This window comes from Euprymna scolopes, chromosome 15, assembly GCF_053919585.1.
Source record: "Euprymna scolopes isolate OS-2025 chromosome 15, ASM5391958v1, whole genome shotgun sequence".
NCBI classification, from domain to species: domain Eukaryota; kingdom Metazoa; phylum Mollusca; class Cephalopoda; order Sepiida; family Sepiolidae; genus Euprymna; species Euprymna scolopes.
In genome coordinates this window covers 22,136,489-22,160,102 of record NC_136496.1, presented here as the reverse complement: position 1 = coordinate 22,160,102, position 23,614 = coordinate 22,136,489, and positions in this window count along the sequence as shown.

Sequence of the window (23,614 nt, the reverse complement as noted above, 5' to 3'; positions counted from 1 at the left end):
TACCTTTTTCTATTAAAACCTTGGTATGTCGTTACCTTTTTCTATTAAAACCTTGGTATTTCCTTACCATATTCTATTAAAACCTTGGTATTTTGTTACCTATTTCTATTAAAACCTTGTTATTTCCTTACCTTTTTCTAATAAAACCTTGGTATTTCGTTACCTTTTTCTAATAAAACCTTGGTATTTTGTTACCTGTTTTCTATTAAAACCTTGGTATTTTGTTACCTTTTTCTATTAAAACCTTGGTATTTCCTTACCTTTTTCTAATAAAACCTTGGTATTTCCTTACCTTTTTCTAATAAAACCTTGGTATTTCCTTACCTTTTTCTAATAAAACCTTGGTATTTCGTTAACTTTTTCTAATAAAACCTTAGTATTTCCTTACCTTTTTCTAATAAAACCTTGGTATTTCCTTACCTTTTTCTATTAAAACCTTGGTATTTCGTTAACTTTTTCCAATAAAACCTTGGTATTTCGTTACATTTTTCTATTAAAACCTTGGTATGTCGTTACCTTTTTCTATTAAAACCTTGGTATTTTGTAACCTTTTTCTATTAAAACCTTGGTATTTCGTTACCTTTTTCTAATAAAACCTTGGTATTTCCTTACCTTTTTCTAATAAAACCTTGGTATTTCGTTACCTTTTTCTAATAAAACCTTGGTATTTCGTTACCTTTTTCTAATAAAACCTTGGTATTTCGTTACCTTTTTTCTAATAAAACCTTGGTAGTTCGTTACCTTTTTCTAATAAAACCTTGGTATATCGTTACCTTTTTCTAATAAAACCTTGGTATTTCCTTACCTTTTTCTATTAAAACCTTGGTATTTTGTTACCTTTTTCTATTAAAACCTTGGTATTTCGTTACCTTTTTCTGATAAAACCTTGGTATTTCGTTACCTTTTTCTAATAAAAACTTGGTATTTCGTTACCTTTTTCTATTAAAACCTTGGTATTTCCTTACCTTTTTCTAATAAAAACTTGGTATGTCGTTACCTTTTTCTATTAAAACCTTGGTATTTCCTTACGTTTTTCTATTAAAACCTTGGTATTTCGTTACCTTTTTCTAATAAAACCTTGGTATTTCGTTACCTTTTTCTAATAAAACCTTGGTATTTCGTTCCCTTTTTCTAATAAAACATTGGTATTTCGTTAACTTTTTCTAATAAAAACTTGGTATTTTGTTACCTTTTTCTATTAAAACCTTGGTATGTCGTTACCTTTTTCTATTAAAACCTTGGTATTTCCTTACCATATTCTATTAAAACCTTGGTATTTTGTTACCTATTTCTATTAAAACCTTGTTATTTCCTTACCTTTTTCTAATAAAACCTTGGTATTTCGTTACCTTTTTCTAATAAAACCTTGGTATTTTGTTACCTGTTTCTATTAAAACCTTGGTATTTTGTTACCTTTTTCTATTAAAACCTTGGTATTTCCTTACCTTTTTCTAATAAAACCTTGGTATTTCCTTACCTTTTTCTAATAAAACATTGGTATTTCCTTACCTTTTTCTAATAAAACCTTGGTATTTCGTTAACTTTTTCTAATAAAACCTTAGTATTTCCTTACCTTTTTCTAATAAAACCTTGGTATTTCCTTACCTTTTTCTATTAAAACCTTGGTATTTCGTTAACTTTTTCTAATAAAACCTTGGTATTTCGTTACATTTTTCTATTAAAACCTTGGTATGTCGTTACCTTTTTCTATTAAAACCTTGGTATTTTGTAACCTTTTTCTATTAAAACCTTGGTATTTCGTTACCTTTTTCTAATAAAACCTTGGTATTTCCTTACCTTTTTCTAATAAAACCTTGGTATTTCGTTACCTTTTTCTAATAAAACCTTGGTATTTCGTTACCTTTTTCTAATAAAACCTTGGTATTTCGTTACCTTTTTCTATTAAAACCTTGGTATTTCGTTACCTTTTTCTGATAAAACCTTGGTATTTCGTTACCTTTTTCTAATAAAAACTTGGTATTTCGTTACCTTTTTCTATTAAAACCTTGGTATTTCCTTACCTTTTTCTAATAAAAACTTGGTATGTCGTTACCTTTTTCTATTTAAACCCTGGTATTTCCTTACGTTTTTCTATTAAAACCTTGGTATTTCGTTACCTTTTTCTAATAAAAACTTGGTATATTATCTTTTCCCATGAGCGGCAATGTTTTAATTCTTTTTATTTCTTGTCTCATATCACTGTGTTAGGTTTAATAGCGTCGATTACTATGTACGTAGCTGTAAAAATATTATAGTCGTAGCAGAGGGTGTATGACTTATTATTTGGAAATATATTATGTATATCATTATTTTACATGGTGTGTAATTGCAACCAGTTAATTATCTAAAACTTTCTGCCGATCACTCGATTGGTTAGCATTGCATTGATAGGTTGGTTTGTCCGTCGATCAGTGATTTATCTAAAAATGACATTTAAATAAAACTTGGATTTTACAATGAGGGAAAGAATTAAACTTCTTGGACAAGGAAAAGGAAAGAATATTTCACCAACAAAAAGTAAGAATAACAGTATCGTTACATTGCAAGATTCAATTATTTATATTTCACTAGCGAGAGGTACCCGGCTTTGCCCGAGTGTTTGAGGGGGGGGGGGTTAAAAAACGTAAGTATGAGGATCGAACCCGAACCCTTGAAGCAAAGTTGTAAATTAAAGTGTGAAAAAAAAGAACGTACGACGTTAACCATTGCCCCACCGCGAGATGCTTACGGAAACATGTTTGAATTTATTTAATTAATTGGATTTGGCAGGGGCTCGTTTTAATGAGTTAATGAGGTAAGGTTTTACTGTGGGATAGTATTTACTGCTGATCGCTTCCCCCCCCGAAGATGTTATAGGAAAAAGACTAACCCACATGCGGCGAGCGACAAATATTGAATATTTATCTTCCCGAAATCGAGCAAATTAAATAGACAGGCCAGCTTCGTTGTTAACTGTGAGATATTACAATTTATATGTGATATAAAAAGTTTTTAAAAGTTGTGAACCGAGCGACCGCTTCTCTGAAGGAAGCCTTTTGTAGACACAGAAAAAGCGAACACACATGCATACATACATTTTCGCTTTTATATTTATAGATTACAAACCTGTCTTCCAACATGTTGCTAATTCGGTACATCTTTTTAAAGATATGTTTGTTTCTGCATAACGAAACAGGTCTGTAAAAAACTCTACCGAATTTTTACACGCCGGGGGAGCTGTTTTGCATAGAAAATTAAAAAAATTGGATCTTGGAATGAAACTATTTTGTTACTATTTTATACGTTCTATTTTGTTATGTGCAACATTTATTAAACCTCTAAACAAAAATATTGCTATACACGAATATGGAATATATTTGAAGAACATATTTTACCAAAACTATATATATATATATATATATATATATATATGACATTAAGAGGAGATTATAGCGTTATATAAATACCCGTTCACATACACCTTTTTTACGATAAAGCTAGAACCCAGAATTAGACAGAATCGAACAATTGCATCGACAACGGACAACGTCAGACTCAAAGTGGGTTTCGATGTACTGCATCTCATCAGTGACGTATTTCGACATAGGCGCGAACCCAGGTCGTCGCTCTCATGAAATGTGCAATACTGACGACCTAACTCTATGGGATACGGCGCAATTTATTGGCCATGCCTCGATTTTTAAATTCTTATATTTTTATCCAGTTCTACATTCTACGATGTGACAAGCAACGCGTCATATACAACTAAGATAGTTACTGCTGGTATGCAGGCGGCAGATATCCATCTACACATTAACTGAAATTAGCCGACTGCTCAGACACGATTTCGGAACACCCTTATTTGTTGAGGGACATCACGTCCCTACGAAGGATCCCCGCGTTTTTCTACACATATTAGATATTATGAGGAGCACGTCACTGATGAGATGCAGTACATCGAAACCCAGTTTGGGTCTGGCGTTGTCCGTTGTCGATGCAATTGCTCGATTCTGTCTAAATCTGGGTTCTAGCTTTATCCCACACCTCCAGAAAAACTCAGGACTGGTGCCAACGTCATTTTCCAAGATTCTGACGTAAGGAGATGTGGCCTCCTGCATCGCCTGATTTGAATCCCATGGATTTTTCGGTGTGGTCTTTGTTTGAGGCAAAGGTCTGTTCTGTTGCTCATCCAAGTGTAGATGCTTTGAAGACATTTCTTCTGAGTGAATGGGCTAAAATACCTCAGGAAACGCTGCGTGCCTCGGTTGGTAACTTCAGACAGAGAATTGCACGTCTAATCGAAAGGAAGGGACACCACACTGAAAATAAATAATTTGAATTTATTCTTGGTTTCCTAACTTATAATTTTCATTCATGTTTAATTTATATTTTTGTAATTTTCTATTAATAAACCACATTTGAATTGGTCCAAGGACTTTCTGTTCACCCTGTATTCTATTAAAAAAGTTTTCTTCGAAATCTTTGGATTCGGCATTAAATAACCTGAAAAGCGTTGACATGTAAAACAAAAACAACCAACCAACCAGAATATTCCGCGTTTCATCCACGCTAGGATGAATCCTAGCGTGGACGAAATGCGGAATATTCTATTTAGTTTAATTGCCATATATATTTTTGTAAATTACTACTTGTCCAATTTTATACAGGGTTTTCTTACTTTCCAAGAACAGATCAGTTGCTGTTGTTTCTCTTTCATGGATTAATTTTACATGCATGCCCAAGCAGCGGGCATAAAAAGTAAACAGTCAGAGGATATTCAACATCACAAATTTGGGAATTTGCTTTTAAGTTGACCTTTCTTTTGCTTAATTTTCTTAAAAGGGCAAAACTTTTTTTTTCAGAAAGTTGTTTACTAAAATCATATTTTTTAAATGAATATAAATAATTATTTTATACAGACAGGCACTGGTGTTTCATTCGTAGGCAATAATCAGTGTGAGAAATAATAATTATTAGTGTAACAAATGATAATTACGATGATGTTCTTATTTATGCACTTTTTGGTGATTCTCCCGATTTGTCGAACATTTCTTTTGGTATCTGGTAACAAATTGTGTAGCATGTAGCCGATTGATTCTGTGTCGATCATTTTTCTACGAGCGCTCCCGATCTGTAACTGTAATCAGAAGTAGGCATGTGTGTATGTGTAGAGATAGCTTCTACATTACGAGTTTCTTCTGTAAACGTAATTGCATCCTTTAGAGAAACCGATCAGAGTGCTTTATAGTATATATGTCTAAGACAACCCCCACACATATCTATCTATCCATCATTCTATCTAACTATCCTCATATATATATATATATATATATATATATATATATATATATATATATATATATATATATATAAGTTAAAGTGTATATGGGTGTGTGTCTGTCTGTGTACATTTCCCTACGCAATAACTCTGTAAATTTTCAGTCTACAGACTCAAAATTTGATATACAGAGTATTGAGATTTGGAAAAATCTTTGGAATCGGTTTTCGGTCAGAACTTTAGTTGTTAAGGGGCCCGAGTTCAACTATCTGTCCCTTGAGAACTCTACCAAACACCTCCGCCAATTTTGGGTCTAAACACTTGAAATTTTAGATATATGTTCCTTGGACAGGGATCTAACTTAATAACTTTACTTGAGCCCAAAACAATAAATGGCTGAAATGCTAGTATATTTATATATATATATATATATATATATATATATATATATATATAACGCCTAATATATATATAATGCCTAATATATATATATATATAATGCCTAATATATATATATATATATATATATATATATATATATATATATATATATATATATATATATATATAATGCCTAAATTACTCTTGTTCAGTCAACTCCAGTCAGGTAAAAAAACATGGTGGCCGGCCACTGTTGAGGTTAATATAAGATCAAGCTGAATCTGACAGCAACTAGCATCACACTGTCAACTTCTGAGGAAACTGCTTCTGACAGGAAATTATAGCGATTGACATGTCACAATGCTTTTAAAATCTTTAAATTAGAAAGAGTACAAAAACACAGCGAATCAAGAGAAAAGACGAAAAAATTGACTGCCGAAATAACTGACATTTCATTGAATATATTTTTTGGCACGGCTTGTAGATGAATCTGCAAGTTACTGACGAGGCTCAAGTCCTCTGAAAGACAGTAACACCGAAACTGAGATTAGTTTTTGAGACGCTCATATGTCGAAATCGACGGGAGAGTTCATCATATATATATATATATATATATATATATATATATATATATATATATATATATATATATATGTAGGTGTGTGTGTGTGTGTTTGTGTGTGTAGATTTCTTGTAGATTTTTTCAAACTATAAATACTGTTAATATGTTTTTTTACATAGAAAATCACCCTTATTTTATTGGATGCAGATAAATAATATTTATTTTAAAATTATTTTTACAACGGAAATTTACGGACATGCATGCATGTTTTAAATATATATATATATATATATATATATATATATATATATATATATATATATATGTATACATACATATATATATATATATATATATATATATATATATATATATATATATATATATATATATATACAATGATTCTGTAGTCTCCGATGTTTGGAGCTCTTGTTTTTGTTTCGTTTTTCTAATTTTGTTCTTTTGTTGGTCTTTTGCCAATTTTTGTGGGGCTTTGTGTGCATTATTTGTGGTGATCACTAAGTGAGAAAAATTGTGGTTATCTTAAAAGAAAATAATAAATTAATAAAAATATCGATTTTTAAAAAATTGTGTGCGTCTTTGTTCTTGACTAGTTTGCATTGAGAGGGTGTTATTTGAAATTTGCATAATTTCTTTTAATTAATGTTTCCGGCTTTAATTTTTATTTAATTTTCTTTTTTACATCGTTTTACTGTGTTTTAATTTTCGTTGATTTTACTAGCAAACACGTCTCTTTTTACATTGTTTATAAACACAGAGAAATGGACATGCCCTACACTGACTTAAAAAAATGAGAAGCTGAACAATGCGATGATGCTATAAAAATCCGGAAACATCTAATAATGTAATATATAAAAAGGAATATGTGTGTTAGTTTGTGTGGGTCTCTGTGTGTGTGTTTGTATGTCTATCAAAACTTTTGACAGACGCATCTTTTTATATGTGCCTGCTTGTGTATGTGTAGGTGTGTTCAATTGTATTCTTATATGCCAACACCGAAGACTAAGACAATTGTAGGCAATGTTGTGACCAATAACAAAAAAGCCTACAGAAAATGGACTCTGATTTATGAAAGTACTAGTCGGGGGAGGTACCCGGCGTTGCCCGAGTGCTTGGAGGTGTGTGTGTGTGGTCGGACGGCGGTGGGGGGGGGGGGGTGTTAATAAAAAACTAAGAATAAGCGAAGTAAAAAAGAAGTAAAAAAGATAACAGAAAAACGAACGTTAAAACTTATCTGAAAAATAAAGCTGGGGGTACCCGGGAGGTGGGGGGGGGTTATCAAAACATAAGAATAAGCGACGTAAAACTTTAAAAAATCGAAAAAGAAAACACGAAAAAACTAACGTAAGGCAAACGAACGATGGTAAATGTAAAAATCGGAAAAAAAAGAAAACAGAAAAGCGAACGTTAAAACTTCTTTAAAAAATCTGAAAAATACCCCCCCCAAAAAAAACACGTGAAAAATGGCTTAAATAAGCCTGTTTCAATATAAAAATTTTAAAAATCAGTGGGTACCCGGCGTTGCCGGGTGTTTTTCGGTATGTGTGGTCGGTTGGAGGTGGGGAGGTGTTAATGAAAACCTAAGAATAAGCGAAGTAAAAAAAACCCAGAAAAACGAACGTTTCGTGAAAAATGGCTTAAATATCCCTGCTTCAATATAAACATTTAAAAAAGAAAAAGAAGACATCTCAAACCACGATTCGAACCCAAAACGTTTAGATAATGACTCAACGCTCTAACCAACTGAGCTAACACGACGTACGTGAAATTGTATCAGTTCTTCAAATATTTAAACTAAATCAGGTTATGACGTCGTCTGACGCATGCGTAGAACCGGTCTCCTCATGGGAGGACGGGTTTTGCTGCCCCCCCCCTGTATAAAAGTGCTGATTTCAGGGGGGGGGAAATTAACGTTATTGGCCAATTTTTCGATATTTGTCGGGCGGAGGAAGGGGCTTTCATAGGAGACCAAATTTGTGAATTTTTTGTTCTGTCCGTCGAAAGTTTTTAGCAGACACACAAACATACACACATACATACATACATTTTCGCTTCTATATATATATATAGATGATAGATTATGAAAAGGAAGGGTTGTTTAGAGATAGCTTCGAATTTGGGGTTATCAAAACCAAAGCAAAATATGATGAAAGTAAAAATACAATAGATAAACCTCATAATTTATTATACTATACATGTTCACACTGAAACACTTATCACATTGTTCTGTGGATCTATATAAAAAACCTTGTTAAGCTTTGTGACATATTTACATTCTATGGAGGTCAGGCGCAAACGAACACCCCAGAATTTTGTTATGCCATATTTCTTCAAACTGAATCATAATTATCAAAGTATATTTACGCAGATAGATATGAAAAGTCTTTATTAAAGTTTGTGTCTATTTCCATTCTATGGAGACCAGGCGCGAACGCAGACCACACAATTCTTATGTGCATCTATATCAAAAACACTTGTAAGCGTTTTTTTTTTTAAATTTTGATTTTCTTATTTCCATACTTTGTGGAGCAGGTGCAAACGCAGACCCCCACAATTTTAATGAATCACCGTTCTGCAAGATCAAACACACCAATTCCTGTGCCTCGATATATCTTCTCTCATTATATGTAATCAGTTTTTTTTTTAATAGTCAACGATATAGGAGCCTATTCGTGACCACACACACACACATATACACATACATTCAGCTTTATATTATATATATATATGTGTGTGTGTGTGTGTGTGTGTCTGTGTGTGTGTGTGTAGTCATCCAGAGACAGTACTGCTTCCTTGTATAACAACTCATCAGTGCGACTGAGCTAGCACGTTTCCCTAGCCAAGGAGTGAATATATCGCAGCGTTGTGTGAAAAAATTAAAATTGAAAAGTGGAAGACATAAAACTCATCACTCTTGATCAAGTCCACAAAAAACTTGGACGAAATGTTGAGCTGTAGGGCATCTACTTTTCCATTTTTCTCATACAATCGATGTTTTTTTAACTTTTAATGCAATCTTTTTAATATATATATATATATATATATATATATATATAATTTAAGCCCCCCTCTTTGGGTAAAGCACTGTCGTAAATAATCTCACCCGCTACTTAATTGGCTGAAAATGCGAAGCTCGTTGTTTGTTTGTTTACGGACAGGCGATTTGAGCACTATAAAAGTGGTGGCGGGTGTCTATTTAAATAGACATTCCGACGAGTTATTTACAGGCGTCGATTCCATGGTCGAGTGGGAGAACTGCTGACTGTCAACACGACGGTTCTAGGTTCAATCCTTGGGGTTTGGGAGAGATGCTAGTCTAGCGGCACTTATGAGTTGTGATACAACGAAACAGGACTGTATGTCGATGACTACAAATATATGTATATATATATATAGGTGTTTCTGTGTAAATATATTTTATACCATTATAATATACACTAATCCCTATTTATAAGCTCAACGTAATTACAGAGTTAGATAGTGAATAAATGACAAAAGACAATATTTCTAATTTCATGATGTTGACCATCTTTTACTTTATTCTTTTAATTCGGTTTACATTTACACTTGTTGGCAGTATTTGTTTCGTAGCGCAAAATCAATCACTTAATCATTTTATCAATTAGTGAATCAATATATATATTTATATATATATATATATTTATATATTTTCATATATATATATATATATATATATATATATATATTTTCATATATATATATATATATATATATATATATATTTTCATATATATATATATATATATATATATATATATATATACATATATATATATACTAGCATTTCAACCCGGCGTTGCCCGGGTGTCTGGAGGCGTATGCTGAGCAAAAATTTTAAAAAAAACTGTCAATTTTGTTAAACTTTGTACCCCTATTATGACCCCTTAACATTTATTGTTTTGGGCTCAAATGAAGTTATTAAGTTAGGTCCAAGGAACCTATATCTAAAATTTCAAGTGTTTAGACCCAAAATTGTCGGAGTTTGGTAGCGTTCTCAAAGGTCAAATCGTTGAACGTTTGCCCCTTAACAACCTTATTTGTGGCCAAACACCGATGATATTGATTTTCCCAAATCTCAGTACCCTGTATATCAAATTTCAAGTCTGTAGACTAAAAATTGAAAGAGTTCTTGCGTAGGGAAATGTACGCAGACACACAGACACGTTCACTTATATATATATATATATATATATATATATATATATATATATATATATAATTATTCCAGGGTAAGAATGTTCAAACATTATATACAACGAATTTGACGAGGTTTATATTAGAGTGCTCAATAATAAATAGACCAACATATACTTTATATTTTTAATATAAACCACTATTATAACAGTGATTATGTTAATTACTTATGAATAACTAAAAACCTCGTCCGGCGATACAGATTTTAAGAAGGTCAATTCTTCAGTGAATAGTTAATGAAAAAAAAAAAAAAACTTGTATTTCAAAAAAAGTCACATAATCTTAAAAGAGAAAAGTTAAAAATAAAAATAGAAATTTAAGGAAGATGAAATAAAAATAACATATAACATAAAAATGAAACAAGAAATGAAAACGAAACAACGAAACGAAAAACATAAGAGTAGACGAAGAAGAAAGAGGAAAAGATCAAAAATTGTATGCGTCCACGCAATAAAAGTCTTTCTATTAACTCTCCGCAATCAAGATCAAGGTGTAGTATCTGTTCCGGCAGATGCTGCACTTAAGATAGTTTGTACCGGTCAATGGAGGGGAGACCCTCTATACTGGGACAATTATTATTTTTGGTAACCAGAGTGCCCCCTTTTTGCCTACTTTTAGGGGAGCTGGTTTTTACCTCACATTAAAAACGGCCTTGTGCCTAATTTGCTCAGTGGGGGAGCAAATAAACACCATCTGTTCTTCAGATGCTACACTTCAATTTCTTGTTCTCTATTAGTGGAGGAGAAATCCTTCGTGTCTGAGACATTTTTTTTTTATTTTTTGTTCCTTTTCTCCACATTAAAAAGCGACCCTGGTGTCTAACTCTGTCCCGTAGGGAGGCATTGTAAATAGGAACTCTCCGCCATCATACTGCTTACATGGAAGTGATTTTCGATTAACTCAAAACATTTCACGTGCACATTAGTTATAATTAAGGCTGTGACAACAGCATATTCTCTTCCTCGTTTGCATTCTCAGGTATATATTCATTGATATTTTATACGTTTTTATGTAGAGTGATGTGGTTCTCGGTTGATTAATTATATCTGTGTCGGATATATACTCGAGAGTCCAAACAATGAAAAGAATATGCTGTTGTCATAGACCTTGTTATAATACAGGTAAGTGAGGTAGTTATTTTGTCTGCCTAGCTAGATCTAAAAATAAATATATATGTATAGCTAGCAAAACAAAATAACCCCCCTTTAACTCCACTGTAACTATTATGCATATAGATTTTTCAGTAGTTAAAAAAAAGTAAGTATGAGGATCGAACCCGAACCGTTGAGGCAAAGTTGCGAAAAAAAACGTGCGACGATAACAATTGCCCCACCGCGAGATGCTTGCGGAAAAACGTTTGAATTTATTTAATTACTTGGATTTAGCAGGTTCTCGTTTTAATGAGGTCAAGTTTGACTGCGGGATTTAATTTATTGCTGAACGCTATTTTTCCTCGCCCCCAAAACGTTATAAGAAAAAGTCTAACCCACATGCGGCGAACGACAAATATTGAATATTTATCTTCCCGAAATCGAGCAAATTAAATAGACAGGCAAACTTCGTTGTTAACTGTGAGATATTACGATTTATATGTGATATAAAAAGTTTTAAAAAGTTGTTAGGCGAGCGGCCACTTCTCTGAAAGAAGCCTTTTGTAGACACACAAAAAATCGAACACACATACATACATTTTCGCTTTCATATTTATATATTATATTTTTTATTTTTTATTTTGTTTGTATTTTTATTCTCATACTTTTGATGTTTTAATTTTTATCCGATTTTTAACATTTTTTCTTTTCTTCTCATTTCATTGAAGACTTGGACTTCCTAATGGCCATATTGTTTTATGAGGTCTTTAGTAATTAATTACTACTCGCGAAAAAAATTGTCATAATTGTGTAGTGATATTAAAATATAAATAAAAAGTATATACATGTGTGTGTGTTTGTGTAATGTAAGGATTTAAGTTAAATTCTGTAGGTAAACATATGCATAGAAATATATTCAAATTGAGAATTTATTGTTAGAGATAAGGGATATATGGAAGAGAATTATATTCGTTTCCTTAATGCATGGATTTTCAATAATGGCTCATATCATCAGAGGAAATTATTTTTTTTTATATACCTTTTGACTTAGATCGTCTGGAAAATATTATTTCACTGCAATATTTAGTAAGAAAATAACTCATTTGATTATCCCATCTGTGATTTAATCTATTCATATGTATGTATGTATGTATGTATGTATATATGTATGTATGTATGTATATATATAGATAGATAGATAGAAAGATGGATAGAAAGATAGATAGAAAGATAGATAGATAAATAGATAGATAGTAAGATAGTTAGATAAATAGAAAGAGAGATAGATAGATAGAAAGATATGTAGATATAGACATAGATTGATGAGAAAGATAGATACATAGATAGATACATAGAGGAGATAGATAGATAGATAGATAGATAGATAGATAGATGATTTTGGTCCTTATTTTCCGTATTTACTTCAACCGTTTTTAGTGCGTGATGGCAACTAGGTAGAAATATTTAGAAATATATATGGCAATTAAGGTACATAATTTTCCTCGTTTTATTAGCAATCTAATGCGATAACTTTTTTTACATGAGGTCACCACTTATCAAGGCCCAGAGGCCACTCGAGGGTAAGGGTTAATCGGTGTACATTAGTCATTGCGATTTTAGCGTAGTAAACATTAGTGGGAATTTTGTAACTTGAATTACTTAGGGGAACGGCTCAATAAGAACTTGTTCACGTTGAACTTGAAGGCAATCAGATTGTAGTCAGCTGGAAAGCAGTCAAACGGAATAGAGTTCCACAGACAAGCAGTTTGACATATATTCACGTGGATGAAACGCAAAACATACTGGGTAACTTGGTTCCTATGTATATGTAAAAACGTATATATATATATATAGTATATTGGTAGTATTGTTTAGTTAAACAAAAACAAAACCTAAATGTGTCAACCAAAGAGTGCTCAATGTTTAGACAGAGCAATATGAATATGTTTAATATTAAAACTAGTGGCTACACATATGCAAATATGTTTCAGTGACTACCCTGCTAGGGAAAATCACATCATCAGGCGAAGAATATCTCCCATCTAGTGAGATATTCTTGGCCTGATGATGTGATTTTCCCTAGCAAGGTGGTCAATGAAACATATTTGCATATGTGTAGCCACTAGTTTTAATATTAAACATATATATATGTGTGTGTGTGTGTGTGTGTGTGTGTGTGTGTGTGTGTGTGTGTGTGTGTGTGTTTGAAGATATGAAGCAATAGAAAATAAGAAAGCAGAGAGGTAGCGGTATGTTAAACTTGCATGACAGGAATAACGGCATTCAATGCCGGGCAATGTCAGTGAACCCGAAGTAATGTATTCTTTTTCTGGTTTTTGCCGTTGGCGACAAACGTATTGATCAAACTCTGTTTCATAAAAATCGTACTTGAACTGTAATATTGTTGCCGTTGTCAAGGTTAGTTATATTCGAAGAGTCCGACGGAGAGTAGGGCGGGGAGGGGCACGGATTGGAAAATTGTCCGACCAATGGGATCGAGCCAAACCGAAAATAAACAAAGGAGGACAGAGAAAGCAAGAGAATGTTAAATCAAATAGAATATAATAGATGAAGACTTTTCAAATAGAAAACATTTTTTTAAAAAAAGTAAACAATGTTTTATGAAAACGAACAGTTGTTTTATAATAGAAAAAACAGGAAAAAAATAGCGAAATAAAAACATGGGGAGGGCCAGAGACAACGGGGAAAAAAGGGCACATGTAAGAGTATTATCACAGTGCATACCTCAATTCGGTATTTTAAAATCAAAATTATTTGTATCATTTGGATTTTCGAATTACAGTTCTCATACTATCTTTGTTCTACTGGTGGGTCACGTTTATCAATACCCCAGCCGTCACTCGAGCATAAGGGTTAATGAGTGTCGGGTAGATTGTGAGATTGTGAGATTGTACGACCGTTATAATCGTTAGCGATAGAATTTACGAGGTGACTTTTTTTTTCAGCCATTTGGAATTGTCGTAGACGTCTGAAAATTCAGTATGTTATTGCTTATGAGATTACTGACCAATTTTTATGATTAAGAGTTCGAATGAACAGCTACAGCAAGTATTGAAATACACGCTACTACAGGCTGCTTGTCACATTTGGTGAATTTCAAAAATGCAATTTGGACGTGAGGAAAATTTAGAAGAACGCTGTGCAATAAAATTACACGAACCAAACAAAACCTAATATTATCCGTTACCTCCAGTAAATCGAGTACACGCATTTTCTTTATAGATATCGAGCAGCTCTAACACAGAAAATTAGGCCAAGTGATCATTAGTTTACAAATGATCAAATTAAGTAAAAACACAAAACTAAAAATAAAATCTAATATAATAACGTTACCGTTACAAACAAAGAAAGGATAAAATAAATAAAAATCCGGGTCGGCATTTTTCTCTCCTTTTTTTTTTTTACGAAAGCATTTGTTACCGTTACTGTCTCGTCTCGACACAACTGAAAATGTCTCTCGCTACCACATATTTATTCTCTTTCTTCTGGCCGCAAGTTGGTCACAGCTGGCCCATGATCCCCTTCATTTTCCACGTCTATTTCCTTCAGCGCCGACTTTGTTTCTCCTCGGTTACCTGGTGTCATTTTTTTTTTTTTAGACACAAGCCAGAGTCCACTTGCCTATTTGCAAATGCATATATTCTTGCTACTAATACAATCACTTGCCACCCAGATTTCGGCTGCTGCTGATATTTTCATACGCGCTCACATGCGATCTGTTACAATATTATCGGTAACGTCCAAAATGTAACCGTGAGACACGTGAGCAAGTTGGTCAATGAGAAGTCACTGAAGTGGCAGTAATATATTCTTTGTATATAGCAAGATAAATTAGAGAGAAGTCCAGTGTAGAAATTTTCCTTATCCAATTTTATTAGTCGTATGTAACCCACTCACATTAGTAGTAATTTCAAGAAGAAAATGGATATACGAGTATATGTTTATCTATCTCTTTGTTTTACGGCATATCAACCCTTTTCAGGTTATTTAATGCCGGATACAGTGATTTGTAAAACAATTGTTAATAGAGTATAGTGGTTCTTTTTTTTAAGCTGATTTCTATTTAACCCATAGTTGGGACCCTAACAGGTATTACCAGTCCGAGTCAGAGTGGACTTGGAAGCAATGGCAATTAAAGGGCAGCTCCACACTCCCAAAAGCCCGCAAGCTGGGGCTTCACCATCGAATATAGTTTAAGGTCAACTCCAGGACTGTGTATATTTGTACACGTATATATATATATATATATATATATATATATGTGTGTGTGTGTGTGTTTGTATATATATATATATATATATATATATATATATATATATATATATATATGCTTCGATTTTAAACCATTACGTCGCTTCGATTTCATTTTCTGTGACGCTTAGTAATAAACGGTCGATCGGATTTTATAAATAAAAATAAACAAAACACAAGTCAATTAACCATACAGATAAATCAATTACACAATAGATTTTATTGACTACAGAAACAAAAGCAAAATCGATTAATTATAAAATAAGTTAATAAATAAATATTAAACATAATATTAAATATATATATATATATATATATATATATATATATATATTGCTAATGGAAACAGAAGAGGTAAAAAACAAGTAATACATAAGTAATATTGACTGCCGATAATTGTGTTAAGACGATAAATATTGTTTTATTTTGTTGTTTATTCTGAAAGATTAGAGATTTAGGAAACAATTCGAGTTCAAATATATTTAGCATTGCACTTGTAATCTTAAGAACACCCTCAGAATAAGTGCGTATGCTACTGTAATCGCTACAAAGACAATGACGATATCTTCATACAAACGGAAGTAAGCGATTATATCATTACATTTACACATTTCAAGCATGTTTTCATCAAGATTACAAACGTAACACTAAATAGATTTTGACTCGAAATTTATTTCTCCTAAATAATATTGAGCAGCAATAAAATAAAACCATATTTATCGCCTGCACACAACTTTTCACTGGATGGTGTTCAGGCCACTAAAATGCGGGGTTATCCAATAATGATTTACTTAGAGGAAGTGCCAAGCAATACGGAGCATATTTTGATTCGTCCACGAATAAAAATTCCGATGTCGCTTCAGTTTGCAATATACACCATATACTGCAATCAACACGGTACAAAAACAAGGAATAACTTCTAATAAGCTTAGAAAGAACGTGAAGTCACTGAACATGAAATCAAAACTCTAACCTTTAACCTCTAACTCTAATCTCTAGACCTAAATTTCAAGGCAGAGATCGAGCAATACTTCAATAGTCCAAATAATTTGTATAATGCAAGGTATTAACTGCCGTCAAATGAAATCGCAATGTATATAATTTTCTCAACGTTTTCTTTACTGTCAGTTTGAATCTATTTTAGTTTTTGTATCATAACTAAGAATAAAAAATGCTATTATAATTTTAAGCATGACTGATTACTGAAAGTGTTATTTAAAATTTAAGAATAACAAACTAATAAATATGTTATTTACAATTTAAATATAATTGACTACTGAAAATGTATTTCTTATTTAATAATAACAAACTAATAAATATGTTATTTACAATTTAAATATAATTGACTACTGAAAATGTATTTCTTATTTAAGAATAACAAACTAATAAATATGTTATTTACAAATTTAACAATAGTTGACTACTGAAAATGTATTTCTTATTTAAGAATAACAAACTAATAAATATGTTATTTACAATTTAAATATAATTGACTACTGAAAATGTATTTCTTATTTAATAATAACAAACTAATAAATATGTTATTTACAAATTTAACAATAATTGACTACTGAAAATGTATTTCTTATTTAAGAATAACAAACTAATAAATATGTTATTTACAATTTAAATATAATTGACAACTGAAAATGTATTTCTTATTTAAGAATAACAAACTAATAAATATGTTATTTACAATTTGAATATAATTGACTACTGAAAATGTATTTCTTATTTAAGAATAACAAACTAATAAATATGTTATTTACAATTTACATATAATTGACTACTGAAAATGTATTTCTTATTTAGGAATAACAAACTAATAAATATGTTATTTACAATTTAAATATAATTGACTACTGAAAATGTATTTCTTATTTAAGAATAACAAACTAATAAATATGTTATTTACAAATTTAACAATAGTTGACTACTGAAAATGTATTTCTTATTTAAGAATAACAAACTAATAAATATGTTATTTACAATTTAAATATAATTGACTACTGAAAATGTATTTCTTATTTAAGAATAACAAACTAATAAATATGTTATTTACAATTTAAATATAATTGACTACTGAAAATGTATTTCTTATTTAAGAATAACAAACTAATAAATATGTTATTTACAAATTTAACAATAGTTGACTACTGAAAATGTATTTCTTATTTAAGAATAACAAACTAATAAATATGTTATTTACAATTTAAATATAATTGACTACTGAAAATGTATTTCTTATTCAAGAATAACAAACTAATAAATATGTTATTTACAATTTAAATATAATTGACTACTGAAAATGTATTTCTTATTTAAGAATAACAAACTAATAAATATGTTATTTACAATTTAAATATAATTGACTACTGAAAATGTATTTCTTATTTAAGAATAACAAACTAATAAATATGTTATTTACAATTTAAATATAATTGACTACTGAAAATGTATTTCTTATTTAAGAATAACAAACTAATAAATATGTTATTTACAATTTAAATATAATTGACTACTGAAAATGTATTTCTTATTTAAGAATAACAAACTAATAAATATGTTATTTACAAATTTAACAATAGTTGACTACTGAAAGTGTATTTCTTATTTAAGAATAACAAACTAATAAATATGTTATTTACAATTTAAATATAATTGACTACTGAAAATGTATTTCTTATTTAAGAATAACAAACTAATAAATATGTTATTTACAATTTAAATATAATTGACTACTGAAAATGTATTTCTTATTTAAGAATAACAAACTAATAAATATGTTATTTACAATTTAAATATAATTGACTACTGAAAATGTATTTCTTATTTAAGAATAACAAACTAATAAATATGTTATTTACAAATTTAACAATAGTTGAGTACTGAAAATGTATTTCTTATTTAAGAATAACAAACTAATAAATATGTTATTTACAATTTAAATATAATTGACTACTGAAAATGTATTTCTTATTTAAGAATAACAAACTAATAAATATGTTATTTACAATTTAAATATAATTGACTACTGAAAATGTATTTCTTATTTAAGAATAACAAACTAATAAATATGTTATTTACAATTTAAATATAATTGACTACTGAAAATGTATTTCTTATTTAAGAATAACAAACTAATAAATATGTTATTTACAAATTTAAATATAATTGACTACTGAAAATGTATTTCTTATTTAAGAATAACAAACTAATAAATATGTTATTTACAATTTAAATATAATTGACTACTGAAAATGTATTTCTTATTTAAGAATAACAAACTAATAAATATGTTATTTACAAATTTAACAATAGTTGACTACTGAAAATGTATTTCTTATTTAAGAATAACAAACTAATAAATATGTTATTTACAATTTAAATATAATTGACTACTGAAAATGTATTTCTTATTTAAGAATAACAAACTAATAAATATGTTATTTACAATTTAAATATAATTGACTACTGAAAATGTATTTCTTATTTAAGAATAACAAACTAATAAATATGTTATTTACAATTTAAATATAATTGACTACTGAAAATGTATTTCTTATTTAAGAATAACAAACTAATAAATATGTTATTTACAATTTAAATATAATTGACTACTGAAAATGTATTTCTTATTTAAGAATAACAAACTAATAAATATGTTATTTACAATTTAAATATAATTGACTACTGAAAATGTATTTCTTATTTAAGAATAACAAACTAATAAATATGTTATTTACAATTTAAATATAATTGACTACTGAAAATGTATTTCTTATTTAAGAATAACAAACTAATAAATATGTTATTTACAATTTAAATATAATTGACTACTGAAAATGTATTTCTTATTTAAGAATAACAAACTAATAAATATGTTATTTACAATTTAAATATAATTGACTACTGAAAATGTATTTCTTATTTAAGAATAACAAACTAATAAATATGTTATTTACAAATTTAACAATAGTTGAGTACTGAAAATGTATTTCTTATTTAAGAATAACAAACTAATAAATATGTTATTTACAATTTAAATATAATTGACTACTGAAAATGTATTTCTTATTTAAGAATAACAAACTAATAAATATGTTATTTACAATTTAAATATAATTGACTACTGAAAATGTATTTCTTATTTAAGAATAACAAACTAATAAATATGTTATTTACAATTTAAATATAATTGACTACTGAAAATGTATTTCTTATTTAAGAATAACAAACTAATAAATATGTTATTTACAATTTAAATATAATTGACTACTGAAAATGTATTTCTTATTTAAGAATAACAAACTAATAAATATGTTATTTACAATTTAAATATAATTGACTACTGAAAATGTATTTCTTATTTAAGAATAACAAACTAATAAATATGTTATTTACAAATTTAACAATAGTTGAGTACTGAAAATGTATTTCTTATTTAAGAATAACAAACTAATAAATATGTTATTTACAATTTAAATATAATTGACTACTGAAAATGTATTTCTTATTTAAGAATAACAAACTAATAAATATGTTATTTACAATTTAAATATAATTGACTACTGAAAATGTATTTCTTATTTAAGAATAACAAACTAATAAATATGTTATTTACAATTTAAATAAAATTGACTACTGAAAATGTATTTCTTATTTAAGAATAACAAACTAATAAATATGTTATTTACAATTTAAATATAATTGACTACTGAAAATGTATTTCTTATTTAAGAATAACAAACTAATAAATATGTTATTTACAATTTAAATATAATTGACTACTGAAAATGTATTTCTTATTTAAGAATAACAAACTAATAAATATGTTATTTACAATTTAAATATAATTGACTACTGAAAATGTATTTCTTATTTAAGAATAACAAACTAATAAATATGTTATTTACAAATTTAACAATAGTTGAGTACTGAAAATGTATTTCTTATTTAAGAATAACAAACTAATAAATATGTTATTTACAATTTAAATATAATTGACTACTGAAAATGTATTTCTTATTTAAGAATAACAAACTAATAAATATGTTATTTACAATTTAAATATAATTGACTACTGAAAATGTATTTCTTATTTAAGAATAACAAACTAATAAATATGTTATTTACAATTTAAATATAATTGACTACTGAAAATGTATTTCTTATTTAAGAATAACAAACTAATAAATATGTTATTTACAAATTTAACAATAGTTGAGTACTGAAAATGTATTTCTTATTTAAGAATAACAAACTAATAAATATGTTATTTACAATTTAAATATAATTGACTACTGAAAATGTATTTCTTATTTAAGAATAACAAACTAATAAATATGTTATTTACAAATTTAACAATAGTTGACTACTGAAAATGTATTTCTTATTTAAGAATAACAAACTAATAAATATGTTATTTACAATTTAAATATAATTGACTACTGAAAATGTATTTCTTATTTAAGAATAACAAACTAATAAATATGTTATTTACAATTTAAATATAATTGACTACTGAAAATGTATTTCTTATTTAAGAATAACAAACTAATAAATATGTTATTTACAATTTAAATATAATTGACTACTGAAAATGTATTTCTTATTTAAGAATAACAAACTAATAAATATGTTATTTACAATTTAAATATAATTGACTACTGAAAATGTATTTCTTATTTAAGAATAACAAACTAATAAATATGTTATTTACAATTTAAATATAATTGACTACTGAAAATGTATTTCTTATTTAAGAATAACAAACTAATAAATATGTTATTTACAATTTAAATATAATTGACTACTGAAAATGTATTTCTTATTTAAGAATAACAAACTAATAAATATGTTATTTACAATTTAAATATAATTGACTACTGAAAATGTATTTCTTATTTAAGAATAACAAACTAATAAATATGTTATTTACAAATTTAACAATAGTTGAGTACTGAAAATGTATTTCTTATTTAAGAATAACAAACTAATAAATATGTTATTTACAATTTAAATATAATTGACTACTGAAAATGTATTTCTTATTTAAGAATAACAAACTAATAAATATGTTATTTACAATTTAAATATAATTGACTACTGAAAATGTATTTCTTATTTAAGAATAACAAACTAATAAATATGTTATTTACAAATTTACAATAGTTGACTACTGAAAATGTAATTCTTATTTAAGAATAACAAACTAATAAATATGTTATTTACAATTTAAATATAATTGACTACTGAAAATGTAATTCTTATTTAAGAATAACAAACTAATAAATATGTTATTTACAATTTAAATATAATTGACTACTGAAAATGTAATTCTTATTTAAGAATAACAAACTAATAAATATGTTATTTACAATTTAAATATAATTGACTACTGAAAATGTATTTCTTATTTAAGAATAACAAACTAATAAATATGTTATTTACAATTTAAATATAATTGACTACTGAAAATGTATTTCTTATTTAAGAATAACAAACTAATAAATATGTTATTTACAAATTTAACAATAGTTGACTACTGAAAATGTATTTCTTATTTAAGAATAACAAACTAATAAATATGTTATTTACAAATTTACAATAGTTGACTACTGAAAATGTAATTCTTATTTAAGAATAACAAACTAATAAATATGTTATTTACAAATTTAACAATAGTTGAGTACTGAAAATGTATTTCTTATTTAAGAATAACAAACTAATAAATATGTTATTTACAATTTAAATATAATTGACTACTGAAAATGTAATTCTTATTTAAGAATAACAAACTAATAAATATGTTATTTACAATTTAAATATAATTGACTACTGAAAATGTATTTCTTATTTAAGAATAACAAACTAATAAATATGTTATTTACAAATTTAACAATAGTTGAGTACTGAAAATGTATTTCTTATTTAAGAATAACAAACTAATAAATATGTTATTTACAATTTAAATATAATTGACTACTGAAAATGTATTTCTTATTTAAGAATAACAAACTAATAAATATGTTATTTACAAATTTACAATAGTTGACTACTGAAAATGTAATTCTTATTTAAGAATAACAAACTAATAAATATGTTATTTACAAATTTAACAATAGTTGAGTACTGAAAATGTATTTCTTATTTAAGAATAACAAACTAATAAATATGTTATTTACAATTTAAATATAATTGACTACTGAAAATGTATTTCTTATTTAAGAATAACAAACTAATAAATATGTTATTTACAATTTAAATATAATTGACTACTGAAAATGTATTTCTTATTTAAGAATAACAAACTAATAAATATGTTATTTACAAATTTAACAATAGTTGACTACTGAAAATGTAATTCTTATTTAAGAATAACAAACTAATAAATATGTTATTTACAAATTTACAATAGTTGACTACTGAAAATGTAATTCTTATTTAAGAATAACAAACTAATAAATATGTTATTTACAAATTTAACAATAGTTGACTACTGAAAGTGTATTTCTTATTTAAGAATAACAAACTAATAAATATGTTATTTATCAATTTAACAATAGTTGACTACTGAAAATGTATTTCTTATTTAAGAATAACAAACTAATAAATATGTTATTTACAATTTAAATATAATTGACTACTGAAAATGTATTTCTTATTTAAGAATAACAAACTAATAAATATGTTATTTACAAATTTAACAATAGTTGACTACTGAAAATGTAATTCTTATTTAAGAATAACAAACTAATAAATATGTTATTTACAAATTTAACAATAGTTGACTACTGAAAATGTATTTCTTAT